The sequence below is a fragment of the Emys orbicularis genome, chromosome 13 (assembly GCF_028017835.1).
Source record: "Emys orbicularis isolate rEmyOrb1 chromosome 13, rEmyOrb1.hap1, whole genome shotgun sequence".
Taxonomy (NCBI): Eukaryota; Metazoa; Chordata; order Testudines; family Emydidae; genus Emys; species Emys orbicularis.
The window spans coordinates 12,799,055-12,814,058 of NC_088695.1; the positions used below are offsets into that span (position 1 = coordinate 12,799,055).

General features: G+C 43.1%; 1 pseudogene; it reads right to left on the minus strand.

The window, feature by feature from the left end:
• Positions 1-8,863: 8,863 nt before the first annotated feature.
• LOC135887438 (olfactory receptor 10A7-like) lies at positions 8,864-10,000 on the minus strand (annotated as a pseudogene).
• Positions 10,001-15,004: the final 5,004 nt, after the last annotated feature.

Genomic DNA, 15,004 nt, shown 5'->3' on the forward strand with positions numbered 1-15,004 from the left:
TGGATGCTACAGTGATAGCTAACATGGAGAAGCTGGAATGAGCTCATGTTTTGCATACAATTAAATCTGCATTTAAAAAAACAACAGCCTGGGAGATGTATATTTTTTTCACAGGGAAAACTCAAGAAACCCTTTCACTAAAAAGTTTCTACATACAAATTTTTGACTGGTAGAGGATGCATTTCAGTAATTGCCACAAGGCTTAGAGGAATATATAGAGTTTAAAATAAAAGGTCATGAATTCCTGTCCTGCCTATGTTACTGAGGGTCCTCAGTTATCATTACACTTTATACCCACAAATGAATTTTGCCCTACAATGCTCCTATAAAATCAGTCAATATCATTCCCCCAAATTTTATTTACAGATGAGGAAACTGCAGATCAGAGACATGGTCAATTTCCCACAAGACATAAGTAGGTTTGGAAGGATCTTTTTTTTTTTTTTTTGTCAGTAAATGTGGATAAACGTAGATTTCCATCAATAATAATTGAAATGTACAGATAGGCAAAGTTAGAAAAATGTTGCTGCAGAACTTATTAAAGTCCCACATTAATGTGTATAAAACATGCTGTAATGCCAGCATTAAATAGTTATTGTCTGACCCCTCCCCGCTTATGTGAACAGTGAATTTTTAAATCAATGAAAAATGAAAAAAGATTAAAACTAAGTATCAATATTATCTGTCAAAATTATAACAAAAGATAAAAATGGATTCTGCCAAGCCTAGACATAAGGATGGAATCTTTTATAAGAATTCAAACTGGGATGTTCACAAGAGTTTAAGACATGAATGCATCCAAATACCATTGTATTTTGCTGTGAAATTGGGTACCTATTGTTCCTAGGCTACTTTGAAAAATCTCAGCCTTAATACCATTTACTTCCATGCCCAGATATAATCTAGTAAATCACACTGTCTACAAACTAAGAAGTTATCCAGCTAGCTAGCTTTTGGTAGTTTTAATGTGTTCATAATTTTACCTGTCCATATAAGAAAGAAAGAAAGAAAGCATTGACTTTAGAACAAGATTCTCACCTACTTCTGGAACCAGGAGTTCTTCCTTCACTGACTCCAGTTAATTTAGGGATGGATGGGTTGAGGAGTATTTCAGGTTTCCTTAGGTACCCTGGAGACACAACCTCCAAACCCTCCCTGGTTTCTCCTTTAGCACAGCATTATTCCTAAACCTTATTCAGTAAGGAACGGGAGTATGATGGAGTAAGACGTATCCACTCTTCGTGCCACTACATAGGGGCTACCCAAATCTTAACTCTGAGTACCTGAGAGTGAAGGGCTTTTGTTGCTATTGGATGTTTATCTTTGGGCAAAAGGAAGGATAGTTAGCACCTGCAGTGCTGAGTACTGTCTATGAGCACCCTCAGCTCCCATTGACTACTGGCTTTGGGTGTATTGAGAAATTTGCAGTTCTCATCCATGTCAATAGCAGTAGTTTGTCCAATGTGGATCCCTTATATTGGCTCTAAACCATTGGTACGCCATCTGTCTACAAAGAGTTGTGTACTCTTGATTTACACTAGTGCAAATGAGAGGAGGATAACCCTCATTTGTTTACAATGTCATTACTCAGTTTCACGCTAGAATAATTGAAAGATGAATCAACCCCATTGACTAGTGGAATTACCCCTGATTTACACTGGGATGAGTGAGAAGATAATAAGCTCCTTTGGTTTAAATGGAATTACTCCTCATCTATTCCAGTGTAACTGAGGTCAATATCAGGGCCTCAGAACTTACTCAGGCAAAACTCCCACTAAAATCAATGCGCTAAATCCTAAATGAATTACTCTGCTTTTTATTCACAGCCCTTATAACACATTGGATGCCTGTGTCAATCTTTCTCTATAGCCCTGAGCTATAGAGAGGATTCTAGAGAGGTCAGGAAGTCTGCTAATGCTATCAGTTAATGACACTACTTCTTTAACTAGACAAATTCAAACTGGAAATAAGGCCTAAATTGTTAACGATTAGCATAATTAACCATTGGAACAATTTACAAGGGTCATGGTGGATTTTCCATCACTGACAATTTTGAAATCAAGATTGGACTTTTTCTAAAAGATCTGCTCTAGGAATTATGTTGGGGACATTCTCTGGCCTGTGTTACACAGGAGGTCAGACTAGATGATCACAGTGTTCCCTTCTGGCCTTAGAATCTATGAATCTATGAACTAGAATGGTAGAGGTAAGAACATATGAATGGCCATACTGGGTCAAACCAATTGTCCATTTAGACATGTATCCTGTCAATGCCAGATTCTTCAGAGGGAATGAAGAGAACAAGGCAATTTTGAGTGAGCCATCCCCTGTCTTCCAGTCCCAACTTTTGGCAGTTGGAGGTTTAGGGACAGCCAGAGTATGGGGTTGCGTCACTGACCATCTCGGCTAATAGGGCCACGAAAGCTTATGCTCAAATAAATTTGTTAGTCTCTAAGGTTCCACAAGTCCTCCTGTTCTTTTTACAACCTATTAACTTCATTGAGTGACCCCTAGTTCTTGTGTTATGTGAAGGGGTAAATAACACTTCCTTACTCACTTTCTCCATACCATTCATGATGTTATAGACCTCTATCATATCCCCCCTTAGTCATCTCTTTTCTAAATTGAACAGTTCCAGTCTTTTTAATCTCTCCTTGTATGGAAGCTGTTCCATACCCCTACTCATTTTTGTTGCCCTTCTCTGCACCTTTCCCAATTCTAATATATTTTTTTGACATGAGGCAATCAGAACTTCCTGAACTATTCAAGATTTGTGCATACCATGGATGTATATAGAGGCATTATGATATTTTCTGTCTTATCATCTATCCTTTTCCTAATGGTTCTTAACATTGTGTTGGCTTTTTTGACTGATACTGCACATTGAGTGGATATTTTATTGGAACTATCCACAATGACTTCAAGATCCCTTTCTTGAGTGGAAACAGCTAATGTAGACCCCATCTTTTTGTAAGTATAGTTGGGATTATTTTTTCCAGCGTGCATTACTTTGCATTTATCAACACTGAATTCATTTGACATTTTGTCTCCCAGACACCCAGTTTAATGAAATCCCTTTGCAGTCAGCTTTGGACTTAACTATCTTGGGTACTTTTGTATCATCTTCAAATTTTGCCCCCACTGTAGATTAAACAACTAAAAATAAAAACACCATAGCACCCATTGGCAAAAACTTGTCACAAACAATCATTCCATATCTGACCTTTCAGTTCTCATCCTCAAAGGAAAGCTGCACAGCACCTTCAAAAGACAAGCCTGAGAGCTTAAATTCTTAACTTTGCTAGACAATAAAAGTCATAGTCTTAATAAAGACACTGGATTTATGGCTTATTACGACAATTTGCAACACACTAACCCCCCGTATTTGTCCTATGACTGCAGACGTGTTAATGGGACACTTCACCTTGAATGGTCCCTTTGAATGTGTGTTAACTACTTCAACTAAACAATCTGTTGCACCTTGTATTTAGCTGTGACACTCTGAGCACCTTTTCCAGAACTGAAGAAGTGCTCTGTGTAGCTTGAAAGCTTGTCTGTCATCAACAGAAGTTCGTCCACTACAAAATAATACTTCACCCACCTTGTCTTTCTAATATCCTGGAACAGCTACAACAACACTGCAAGCAACAATCAAAAGATATCAAATTTAGGTTTGCAGTCAGCTTAAAACTGGGATGAACATAGTGGGGGAAAATGTATCTCTTAGATGTATCTCTGGTGCCCAACACCTTGGTATCTAAGCACCTTGATCGCTACCTGATCTACTGCCCATATGGATTTTGTAGTGGGGTGGCTGCCCCACTTCAGCATAACAGGGGTTAAAAGCAGCCCTGGAGAGGGAGTGAGAGTGAGAGCAGCTGAGGGAGTAGCTGACCACAGGTGTGGCCAGCTCAGTTAGGGCCTAGCTGGCCCTGATAAGAGGGCTGGGGGGCCAGGAGCTGAAAGGAGATTCACTCCAGCCCTGGAGTGAGAAGGGCCTATCTGCCTGGTAGCACAGGGTACCAGAAGCAGAGCAGTGCTGGGGAAGGGCAAGGGGAGCTGGGGAGCTCCAGCCTGGCAACTCCCCAGGCTGAGGCCTTGGTAAAGGCCTAAGCAGGTACTGGGGCTGCAGAGGTGCAGCTTGGGGGTAGGCAGAGGCAGCTGGTCCAACCCCCTTGCGGATGATGAGTGGCCATTACAGACTGCAGTCTGCCCCAGAGAAAGGGGGATAGATGATGACTGGCAGTAGCCACTGAGGCAAGGTGGGCATAGGGGGAGGGGGTTCCCCTAGGAAGGGAGCCCCAGAGGGAAAGGGGCACTGGGGTCTGGGAGGGATACAGGGGCCTGTAGCAGATGAGACACTGGTCAGCAGGAGGTGCTCTGGGGCTGGAAAAGAGCTAATTCCCGGACTGGCCAGCAGGAGGCGCTGTGGTGGTGAGTCAGTGATCTCCTACAACTTTTATTATCATAGAATCATAGAATATCAGGGTTGGAAGGGACCTCAGGAGGTCATCTAGGCCAACCCCCTGCTCAAAGCAGGACCAATTCCCAACTAAATCATCCCAGCCAGGGCTTTGTCAAGCCTGACTTTAAAAACCTCTAAGGAAGGAGATTCCACCACCTCCCTAGGTAACCCATTCCAGTGCTTCACCACCCTCCTAGTGAAAAAGTTTTTCCTAATATCCAACCTAAACCTCCCCAACTGCAACTTGAGACCATTACTCCTTGTTCTATCATCTGGTACCACTGAGAACAGTCTAGATCCATCATCTTTGGAACCCCCTTTCAGGTAGTTGAAAGCAGCTATCAAATCCCCCCTCATTCTTCTCTTCTGTAGACTAAACAATCCCAGTTCCCTCAGCCTCTCCTCATAACTCATGTGCTCCAGCCCCCTAATCATTTTTGTTGCTCTCCGCTGGACTCTTTCCAATTTCTCCACATCCTTCTTGTAGTGTGGGGCCCAAAACTGGACACAGTACTCCAGATGAGGCCTCACCAATGTCGAATAGAGGGGAACGATCACGTCCCTCAATCTGCTGGCAATGCCCCTACTTATACAGCCCAGAATGTAGTTAGCCTTCTTGGCAACAAGGGCACACTGTTGACTCATATCCAGCTTCTCGTCCACTGTAACCCCTAGGTCCTTTTCTGCAGAACTGCTTCCTTGCCATTCAGTCCCTAGTCTGTAACAGTGCATGGGATTCTTCCATCCTAAGTGGAGGACTCTGCATTTGTCCTTGTTGAACCTCATCAGGTTTCTTTTGGCCCAATCCTCTAATTTGTCTAGGTCCCTCTGTATCCTGTCCCTACCCTCCAGCGTATCTATCACTCCTCCCAGTTTAGTGTCATCTGCAAACTTGCTGAGAGTGCAGTCCACGCCATCCTCCAGATCATTAATGAAGATATTGAACAAAACGGGCCCCAGGACCGATCCCTGGGGCACTCCACTTGAAACCGGCTGCCAACTAGACATGGAGCCGTTGATCACTACCCGTTGAGCCCTACGATCTAGCCAGCTTTCTATCCACCTTATAGTCCATTCATCCAATCCATACTTCTTTAACTTGCTGGCAAGAATACTGTGGGAGACTGTATCAAAAGCTTTGCTAAAGTCAAGGAATAACACATCCACTGCTTTCCCCTCATCCACAGACCCAGTTATCTCCTCATAGAAGGCAATTAGGTTAGTCAGGCATGACTTGCCCTTAGTGAATCCATGCTGACTGTTCCTGATCACTTTCCTCTCCTCTAAGTGCTTCAGAATTGATTCCTTGAGGACCTGCTCCATGATTTTTCCAGGGACTGAGGTGAGGCTGACTGGCCTGTAGTTCCCAGGATCCTCCTTCTTCACTTTTTTAAAGATGGGCACTACATTAGCCTTTTTCCAGTCATCCGGGACCTCCCCCGATCGCCATGAGTTTTCAAAGATAAGGCCAATGGCTCTGCAGTCACATCCGCCAACTCCTTTAGCACCCTCGGATGCAGCGCATCCGGCCCCATGGACTTGTGCTCATCCAGTTTTCTAAATAGTACCAAACCACTTCTTTCTCCACAGAGGGCTGGTCACCTTCTCCCCATACTGTGCTGCCCAGTGCAGCAGTCTGGGAGCTGACCTTGTTCGTGAAGACAGAGGCAAAAAAATCATTATAACATTATTATAATAACGTTATTGAGCTATAACTTGAATCAATTTATCCCTTCTAAATTAAGCTCTGCTAAGTAGTGGGCAATGAAAGGATGTTACTATTAATGGGTTCCACTGGGCATTATTAAAAAGTCTTTGCCATGATCATGAAAAAGAGTGTCAACTTCAAACAGGCTGCAGAGAGGATTGTTAAAATTCAGTGGGCAAATTTGGTGGAGAACCACTGGAATTGACAGCATTACATTCAGGATGAATTTGGCCCATTTCATTCAATGCCTAGAGATGGGAGGTGCTTAAGGACTTCTCAGTGGTGGTTAAGGCTAATATGAAATTAATGTTAAATTATAGCAACTAAAGGAGATCTTGCAGGATGGACCAAACAGGAGGAACAAAACTTGCTAGGCCATATCCTCAGCTGGTGTAAATTGGCATTGACTCATGTAAATCAATAGAACTATGTTATTTTTCTCCAGCTGGGGATCCGGTCCCATTATGTATAGCAGAATTGATGCATGACTTCATTCTCACAAGAGGAATATCCTCCAACACTCATCCCCCTTGGGTCCCAGAGTAGCAAGTGATGGAAATGTCTTTGGGGCCAAGGCAATTCTTCCTCAGTAGAAACAAAACAACTATTAACTCCAAAGGGCAACAAGGGGAATCCAGCTAGTTCTGTGTAAACATCAGGGGGCCAGATTTGTTCCTGGACTAACTCCACTCTAGGCAGTGGAATTACACCATGGGTATGTATTGTCTACATGCTATTAGCAGAACCATCAGAACGATTATGAGCTGCACAGCTCAGGGGTGCAGATTGTTTTTCAAGTCTATGTCACACTGGTTAAAATCTGCCATCTCGGGTGCTAGTGACCAGTTCTGGGTGCTAACTGAGGATCCTTTTATGAATCCCTTGGTCACATTAGTGAATAGTAACACACACAAATAGTTCCACTGAAGTCAATGAAGCTATTCATGACAGTAATTGTTTACCAGTACGAGTGAAGGATTCACCATTTTGCCTTTACTTAGCACTCCAACCTCTGAGAATTTAAAGGCCCAATTCTTCCTTCCTCACTCACATGGAGTAGTACCTTACTCTGTGACTAGTCCCACTGATTTCAATAGGTCTACTCAAATTTTTTTGACCAGCTCAATTTATGATTTGAAGAGGCACAATTAGGCCTGTCAATTAACCACAGTTATCTCAAGCACTCTACACTTTGTATTTCTGCATTGTAATTGAAATCAATATATTTGAAAATGTTGAAAAACATCCAAAAATATTTATAATAAATTTGAATTGGTATTCCATTATTTAACAGTGTGATTAAAACTGCGATTAATCGCAAATCATTTTTTTAAATCTTGCGATTATCTTTTTTAATCGTTTGACAGCCCTAGTCACGATCTTCCTTGTGGGTTTGTTCTTGTTCCAAGGGGGACCAACCCTGTGCCAAGTCTGTACCTGATACAATGTACTTCTGTTGGAGTGATGGAATAGCTGTGGTAGCCAGATCCTACCACTTACCCATGGGACATGTGTAATGTAGCAGCCCCACTGAGGTTGTGTTCTCTTTACTCCATGACCTGAAGTGTACATCCCCCTTTCTCCCTTACACCATTGTGTAATCATGACACAAGCTGGCCCAGGGAAAGGGCCTCTTGGCTCCAATAGGACATTTTCCATAGTAAGGTTTTTCTTAGCATAACTTATCTTAGAACAATCTTATAACCCCAACCATCCTTTCAGAAATGGAGGCTGAGATTTTCCAAGCTCTGTAAGGGATTTGGTCTCCCAGCTCCTATTAGCTCAGCCACAGTATCCTTACTTTATTTTATTTTTACAGGATCTCAATGGTGCTCAGAGGAATTCCCCCTGCAGGGCAGAGAGAATCCACAGTCTTGTGCTGGAGTAGCTCCTTTAACATCAGTGGAGTGACTCTGGATTTACCCTGATGTAACGGAGGTCAGGATCTGTGTTGCGGGGTAGACACTCCCAGTCATTCTTTGGAGCAGAGCGGGGCTGTGGCATCCCACAGTCGATGTCTAGGGGTCAGACCTTAGGCTTCTACAGTGTGGCCTAAATGCTAGAGTCGCTATCTCTGTCCTGAGAGTCAGACAGTACAGCCCAACAGCCAGAGTCAATAGCACTGCCCAGGGATCAAGGCAGTACAGTCCAATGGCCAGAGTCATTAGCACTGCCCAGTAGTTCGGGGTAATAAGGCCCAATGGCCTAATCAGCAGCACTGCCCAAGGGTTTGGGGCAGTAAGGCCCAACGGCCGGAGTCAGTAGCACTGCTCGAGGGTTCGGGGCTATAAGGCGGAAGAGCCAGCATTGGAAGGCCACCACCAAGGAGGCAACAGCGGGTATAGGGGGACCCGGACCCTCCCTACTCCACCAGTTCCCAGCCCAGGACCCTGTCAGTGGCAAGTGGGTTCACCACTGGGTCAGCGGGGATTCCACCGCAACACGCTAACTCGGCCTGGGAGTTGGAGCTAATCTCCTTCCCGGGGCTACTTCCTACCCCATCTCCTGTGGTGGCAGTCCGTGGTCCAGCAGGGTCTTCTGGTCCCTCAGCATGGGCAGCTCCTGGGTGGGCAGCCATAGGCTCTGGGGCTCCTCCTAGGTTCTCTGGGTCTGTGGTTCTCCCAGTCGCAGGCTGAGATGACTCCGGGGCTGGAACCTCCACCAGGCTTCCTTCGTCCTCGACGGTCAGCCTAGAATGAACTGGGCTGCTCCCTTTTGTACCATGGCAGCAGTTGGAGCATGCCCGACTTCCTCCATCCATAATGTGGGATTAGCTGAATCTCTAGTGTGGGGTAGACACATCCCATCACAATCTGCCTCACTGAACGGTGCCTTTCTAATTTAGAAAAATAGAAAAGCCTCCATAAATGTAGAAGAAAATCTTGGTACCTGAGTATAGGTTTTTTTTGAGTTAATCTCCTGAGCATCCCTTTCACCTCTTTGTTCCTCAGGCTGTAGATGATGGGGTTTAGCATAGGGTTATGATGCTCCACACCAGAGCAATAAGTTTTTCATCATTTGGTGAGTGGCTTAATTTGGCTTTCATGTACATGGTGCAGGCCATCCCATAGAAAAGAGTCACCTCCAATAAGTGTGAAGAGCAGCTGGAGAAAGTTTCCTGCCCACCCTCAGTTGATGGCATCTTCAGGATGGTGGAGATGATACGAGCGTAGGACACAAGGATGAACATGAACGGCAGCAGGACAAAGAAGAGGGCAACCAGGAGAACTGTGATTTCAGTCCTATGGATGTCCCCGTAGGCCATTTCCATCACTGGGGGAACATCACATAAGAAATGATGTGATTTCATTAGAGCCGCGGAAGGGTAAGGTGAATATGGTCACAATGTGATCCATTAACACCAGGAGGCTGGTGACCCAGGAAGCAGCCGCAAGCCCCACATAGGCCCTCCTGTTCATAAGGACTGGGTAATGCAGTGGGTGGCATATAGCAACATATCGATCATAGGCCATCACAGCAAGGAGGTGACACTCCATCCCCCTTACGAAGAGGAGGAAATATGTCTGTGTAAAACAGCCGAGGAAGGAGATGGTTTTATCCTCTGAAAGGGGGTTGGCCAGTATCTTGGGCAGGGTGACCAAGGTGTAAGAGATCTCCAGGAAGGACAAGTTCCTGAGAAAGAAATACATGGGAGTGCAAAGGGCAGTGTCGGACATAGTGATGAGGATGATCATCAGAAGATTCCCAGTCAGAGCAATGAGATAACTAGATAGAAAACCCACAAATGGCACACAGCTCAGCTCAGGGTGGTTGGCAAATCTCAGGAGGATGAAATGGGTCACCAAGATGTGATTCCCTGTGGTCATTCTTTTAATAGACTCTGTCCTGAGGAAAAAAATTGCTAAATAAAGACGTGAGGCTGCATAACGTGTGGGTTTCCAATTCTTTTCAATGATCCATGGTAAAGAAGGTAGATCCTGAACACCGTTTAGCCTAGAAATTGTCCTACCTCAAATTTCATCCCCTGCACCTCTTACCTGCAGGTAGCATCAGGCCAAATTCTAGTGTCCTTACGCATGCTAAATGGTATTTTCCTCCAGCAGTAAGGAATAAATGAGAAAGGAATCAAATTGTTTGAATTTACCAATGAACCCTCCAGGCCTAAGACTTGTTTCTTACAGCACATTTTCTCTTCTCCAACATCTATTGCTCTGTGATATGACCATCTGTCTGGAAACTAAAGTGAAGCTGCATATTCCTAAACTCATGAGTCCATAGATTTTTAAGTCCAGAAAAATCATTATTATCATCTAGTCTGACCTCCTGTATAACAGGCCATTTACTTTTACCCAGAAATAGCTGCATCAAGCCCATAACTTCTGGATGAGCTAGCCCACATCACTTTGAAAGACATCCATTCTTGAATTAAAAACTCCAGGTCATAGAGAATCCATAAGGAAGTTGTTCCAAGAGTTAAATGCCCTCCATTGTTAAAATTTTATGTCTTATTTACAGGTTGAACTTTTATTATTTCACCTTCCAGCCATTGGATTTTGTTATAACTTTATCTGCTAGATTAAAGAGACCTGTAGCATCAGATATAGCTTCTCCCCCTGTACACCGAGTAGACTTGTAGACTATGATCAAGTCACATCTTGATAAACTCAATAGAATGAGCAGCCTAAGACTTTCTTCAACATTTGGTCTCTTCCTTGCTCCTTTTGCATGGGCTAGTGACTGCAACTGTGGGCTTCTCAATGACTGCAAGAGATGATAACTTCTGTCTGGGGGAAAATATCAGTCCACTGAAGATAATGTAGCTCCAATGGTGTAAATCAGGAGTATTCGAGGTAGCAGAGCAATAGCAGTGTTCATCTCGAGTAACTGTACTAATGTCTATGAAGATACAAAAAATGTACACTGCTGTAGCAGTGTAACTCAGAACAGAATTTGGCACACCAGGAATGTTCCTTTTCACTTCAACAGGAAAGGAACTTGGCACTCGAATTGTTCATAGCCCTCTTGAAATGCAGATCTGCCTCACCTTCTTCTGGAGCATGTGGACTGGCCTCTTTGAGGATAAATGTCTGTGTGCAGAATGAGCAGATTTTTTTTTTAAATTCAGTGCCCCCTTGTGACCTTGTCAGGATTGCCCACCACACTCTGAACTCTGGGGTACAGATGTGGGAACCCGCATGGAAGACCCCTCAAGCTTATATTTTACCAGCTTAGCTTAAAACTTCCCCAAGGCACAAATACCTTTCCTTGTCCTTGGATGGTATTGCTGCCACCACCAAGTGATTTACACAAAAATTCAGGGATGGGTCACTTGGAATCCCTATCCCCCAAAAATATCCTCCCAAGACCCTTCACCCCCTTTCAGGGAGAGGCTTGAGAATAATATCCCAATCAATTGCCTTAGCAATATGAGCACAGACCAGACCCTTTGTCTTCAGGACACTGAAATCAATCAGGTTCTTAAAAGAAGAATTTTATTTATAAAGAAAAAAATAAAAGAATCACACCTGCAAAATCAGGATGGAAGATACTTTATAAGGTAATAAAAATATTTAAAACACAGAGGATTCCCCTCTGGGCTCAGCTTCAAAGTTACAAAAATATGAATAAAACTACCTCTGTAGCATAGGAAAATTCACAATATAATAAAAAATAATTAATGGAGATATCCCATCTCCTAGAACTGGAAGGGACCTTGAAAGGTCATTAAGTCCAGCCCCCTGCTTTCACTAGCAGGACCAAGTACTGATTTTGCCTTAGATCCCCAAGTGGCCCCCTCATGGATTGAACTTACAACCCTGTGTTTAGCAGGCCAATGCTCAAACCACTGAGCTATCCCTCCCCCCCATAAAGTGAAAGCAAAAGATAACCTAATGCATTTCCTTGCCCTATTTACAATTTCTGTGGTTTTAGATGGATTATTCCACGTATATTTTCAAGAGATGTACCTGCTTGGTTTCTCCCTCTGTCTGGAGAGGGAACAACAAAAGAGAACAACAAACAAATCTCTCCCCCCACCCCAGATTTGAAAGTATATTCTTTTCTCATTGGTCCTTCTGGTCAGATGCCAACTAGGCTATTTGAACTACTTAACCCCTTACAAGTAAGGAAGTGGCTATCCTTCCCTCTATTTTCATGACAGACCTCATCAGCATGTCAAATTATGAACCAAGCACAGAATATAAAATAACATGGATGTGCTTCTTGGTATGTTATACAGATGGTTAGTCTATCTCTCCATACATCATCTCTGTCTGTCTGTCTCTCTCTCTTGTTTATCAGCATGTATCTTAGCATCCACAAGAAAGGGAACAAAACTAGATGTAATTGGCCTATGGGATTTCTAGTCAAATATTATTTGGGGTCTGAGGGATTTACAGGGAAAGAGGCAATTCAGGTGTCCTCTTGACTGCTGGAGGCAGGAGCTATCCTGCATGTTGACCTGAACCCCACAATCCACATGGGCAAAGTGGGGTATGCAGAATCACGTGCTCCATACCCAGCTCATACAAAGTGTTCCAGTGGAAGAAGAGAGGGGATGAGCACTGGCTGTCTCCTCCCTAGTACCTAGTACAGACATTCACACCTATGTAAGATGAGTATAAGAGAGGAAATATTCTACACGTACTTTGAATCAGCCAGATTCTGCACTCACGGGAATAAATCGGGAGTTACTCCACTGAAATGAATGAGGTTACATCAGTGTAAAACTGGTGGTGTCCTGATGGGCCAGTTTTCAACCTTTATTGGTTGGTGGAGATCTTTTGCTAGAAACATTTTTAGATGAAAATGAGCAAAATGTCTGTTGTCAGCTATTTTGCGGGGATTTTTATAATGAAAAATACATTAAAGCACAAAACCCAATACATTTTGGTCAAAGAGCATGGGGACATTTGAAGAAAAAATTGTTGAAAATAAATACATTTTTGTTTTTGTCAAGGTTTAGCACAGGTATAAAAATTTTCCCAACTAGCTCTGTTCACAATGACTACTGCTATACTCCACATGAAGCCCCTCTGGACCAGACAGGTAGTGGAAATCAAAGTGTATGCATTAACTTCACTGGGACTACAATGATTTACCCCACCTGGGTATCTGACTCAGCCAGTCAATGTGGTAGAATCTTACCCTAAGAGTATCAAGGAAACTTGGTCTCAATCACACTTCATTACGGAAGTGAATGGAGTTCCTGCTGGATTTGCAAGCAGAGTTTGGTTTGCTGTGATAAAGACATTTTGATCAGGGGAATTATGACTGACAAGACTCTTCTCTTCCTCTCTCTGTTTCCTTCTAAATTCTTTCTTTGTTTCTTCCATCAGTGACAGATGGGGGCAGAGGTTGTGTTAGTGGCGTGTTTGAATATTCTGCGCTAGATTTTCAGCTGTTGCACACTGGCATAACTTCAATCACTATAATGGAGCTACACTAATTTACACCAACTGGGGATTGAGTCCTCTGACTCCAGTAGGGCTGTGGCTGATTTATACCATCTTGGGATCTGGGTCATTGCCTCCAATGAAGCAACAGTGATTTCTACCAGTTCAGGTTCTGGTCCCAAATGGGGTATATGGTTTGAGTCTCCTCTTTTACAATAATGTATATCATTAGAAACTCCAGAGGAGTCATTGGAGTTATACTGGTCAAAAACTGGAGGATGCACAAAGATAATTTGGCTCCTGATTAGGACTAGCAGAAAACTTTTTTTGGATGGAAAATAAAGTTTTTTGTCTAAATGAAAATGTAACCTTTCTTGTGGCAAGCTGATCCCAAAGGGTGGTGGAGTTCCTTATTCCTCCCTCTTTATGGGCTTAGTGACTCACCTTAGGACCAGTGATGTCTGGGTTATTTGTGCTGGATACCGCCTCTTAGTGACTGGGTACATAAACTAATATACATCCCCTATGACATCTAGGACATTACAGAAAATCAAGGACTAACAGATAAGGATAAGCAATGATGTATTCCTGGAAAGGAAGTGATAAGATTAAGAAGGAAAAGAAGGCAGGAAAGAAGGACAAATGAAACAACATGAAAACAGCGGGATGAATAACTGATTTTTCTGTTCACTGGCAATTCCATATTTTTTAAATTGATTTGTGTCAGAAGTTTGAAAACTATTTCATCCAACCAAAAGAAAGTATTGTTTTGTATTTTTGGGCACCTTTTCACATAAAAGCAAAGGAAATGAAGGGCTAGATTCACAAAATGGATAGAGCATGCCAAGTGCATAATTTTTATCCCAGTGGTTAGAGCACCCACCTGAGCTATGAGAGACCTGTGTTCATTTTCCCCTCTGCCTGATGGCAAACAGGGATTTGAATTTGGTGATCTTAGAAGAATGACCTAGCCACTGGTCTACAGGATACGCTACTGTGGGGCCTGTTGTGACTATTAGGCTATTAAGTGCACCCCTATTGTGACTTCAAATGTTAAAAAGTATGTGACAGTTCATAAGATGTTACAATAACTATGGAAAACTGTGTATGTTATAAACAGGTGCAAGAGAATGAGACAGAGAAACTGGATTAGTCTAAACCAAAAAGGCCATGTTGATATAATCGAAGAACTGTTGAAATTATGTTTGTTAAAAACAGAATATGTGGAGCCAGAAGTTCATAGACCAAAACTGGTGGACAAAATAATGAGGGGGATGAACTATGCCACCCATTCCCCCCCTGTGGGGGTTTCCAGCTCGTCTTGTCACATCTCATTTTGACTTATCTAAAAGACTTTCTTCCTGAGAGGAAGGCCGGTTGGCCTTGTTCTTGTTTAAAGAACTTTGTTCTCACCTGTCAGTGCTGAAAGTCAACACATTATCATGACATCCAATCTCCAGCCCGCCAGTGTGGATA